This window comes from Harmonia axyridis, chromosome 1, assembly GCF_914767665.1.
Source record: "Harmonia axyridis chromosome 1, icHarAxyr1.1, whole genome shotgun sequence".
In the NCBI taxonomy this organism is placed as follows: domain Eukaryota; kingdom Metazoa; phylum Arthropoda; class Insecta; order Coleoptera; family Coccinellidae; genus Harmonia; species Harmonia axyridis.
The window spans coordinates 8251544-8253910 of NC_059501.1; the positions used below are offsets into that span (position 1 = coordinate 8251544).

Consider the following 2367-nt stretch of genomic DNA (forward strand, 5'->3'; position numbering starts at 1 on the left):
GGGTTCGGTACTGATTGAGTAGAGAATGGGAAAAATTACTTTTTTCCTACGAGCGTGCGCACGCAACTCTTTTTCCACACGCATTTTGAGCCACAAAGAAAAACTTTCTCACACAGTGCGGAAAAAACCCATGCTATTTCTTTTCCGAATGCATATGCGTGCGGGAAAGAATAGAAGTGGATTTTTTCGCACGCAAATACTGAAGAATAAATTGAATTCTATCATGTCTCTTCGAAGAAAATATGTTAACGACATGCAGAATTACGTCTTTCATTCATGTCTATGTAAATAATTAATTAAATCTTTTGAGTTTCAATTTATTTCAAGCGCTTGTAGAAAAAACATTGTTTCTAACTCTTGCAGAAAGTAGTTATCTTTCCCGCACTCAACTGCTTGACCGAACTCCGCTTCGCGCCCAACGGCAGTTTCGTGCGGGAAAGTACCATTTTCCGCACTTGTCAGGAAAATAACTATCCTCCTACGAGCTTGCGCAAATAAGGACTCTTCCGCTTTCACTTGCGTGCACTTAATAATTTTTTACGGCAGAAAAGTGAATCTATGCAATAATTTTATTAGTTAGGGATTTTCCAATGTGAGTGATACGATTTGGAATGGTTATAATGCCGACCCTTATTATTTTTTTGACATTTCTTAAGTTATTTGTGTGTAGAAGGTTTTACCATTCAATCATGCTTAGAACAACGTTTAAAGATTGTTGTATCAAAATCGGAGCATATTTTTTGCCGTATTGTGAACAAATTTGAAAGTGAGCAGGTGTTAGGGGTGTTTCTATTTGAGGGGTGACCATTCGACCCAGTTTGCTGATCGCCTTTTCATATTGCAGCCTTGATTCTTGAAAACAGCATAAGGTTGTTCCGCTCCTCTGCGTTTGTCAATATTCTCTGCAATAAAAATCTCCAAACCACCTTTACTAAGCTGCCTGTACACACATTGCAGCCCAACCAATATAAACAGAATTCTCTATTACCCTCATTGAAAAAGGGATAAAATCATTATGTATTTCAAAAAGACGAAAACTTTAAAGCAAATGATAAATTTACTTCAAATTTCAACATCTCAGTAGGATATAGGATTCTTTATTTTCACTTTTTATCCATTACTTCCAGAAATTCTTCAGCATTTGAATAAACAAGAGACAGCTCAAACACCAATTCCCAATTTTAATGAATGAATCCTAGTGAATAAGAAGAAATGCATACCCAAATTGATTCGTTTCACTCGCTGATAACTCTCAATCATGAAGTTTTTATGATGATGAAGGTCAAATCACTCTTCGACAATCATCTGTGCACAATTTTTCTATTCAACATTTCTACCAAGTGAATACCTACGTCTAAATCCCATATTGTCACTAGGGAATCAACAGATGGTCCTGAACACTAAATATGAATACTAAAATTAAGTTATGTCCATTCGTCATATGGTTTTTGTCAGTTGAGTTCGAGCGTATCTTGTTTCGGATATAGGTAATGGAAATTTCCTAGAAATGTTAACCGCAATTCTTATTATCCATGCTTTACAAGTGTAGAAATATCATTAAAATATAATTCGAAACAGGAAAAAGGTTATAAAATTGTGAAGAACAGGGCTAACAAAAACCAATAAAAACACATTTTTCCTTAAAAAATCTACTTTATTTTTTCGATAATGTTGGAAATAGGTTGAAGAAAAATGCATTTATGAAAAATATGTCATTTGATTGAAAACATATCGTCTTGGTATATAACCCAATAAGTACAGGGCTTGGAGCACATATACATATATTATATCACCCAGTGTCATACCACTTTTTTTTTTGTTAGTACCAAGATGCGTGTCAAAACTTGAGTTAAAGCTGTATCAGGATATTTGAATCAAATTGTACATTTTTATATATTTTTTTGTCCGCCATTTCTCACCTATACCTTATTATATGTATTTCAGGTCGAGAACTCAAGTTATCTCTTCTATCTGGTACGATCAAAATGAAAATAAGCTACAGGTTCTGTGAATGAAGAGATCACGAAGGCAAAAGTTTTAGCAGAGCGTGGTTTCGATCCACGGACCTCTGGGTTATGGGCCCAGCACGCTTCCACTGCGCCACTCTGCTTGTTGAAAACTAAGCTTTCTCGTCACTTCAATGGACTCCAAATTTTCACGCTCTTGCAAAATTGTTGAATATAATTGGTAGTTCCGAATGAACGAAAACTGGTTTAACGAACTGTTGTTTTTAACTGGTTAGACCCGGGACTCATTGAGTGAAGTGTAATTTCGGAGAGAACGAAATAATTTTTTTGAGCGGCAAAATTTTGTTTCTACGAAAATTCTCTCACAGTTCATTTCAGTTTGTTCATTTTTGGCAATTTC

General features: G+C 35.3%; 1 non-coding gene across 1 annotated transcript; it reads right to left on the bottom strand.

Moving 5' to 3' along the window:
• Positions 1 to 2038: 2038 nt before the first annotated feature.
• On the bottom strand, positions 2039 to 2110 carry Trnam-cau. The gene has a single exon. It is a non-coding gene; the product is annotated as a tRNA-Met (tRNA).
• Between the last annotated feature and the right edge of the window lie 257 nt (positions 2111 to 2367).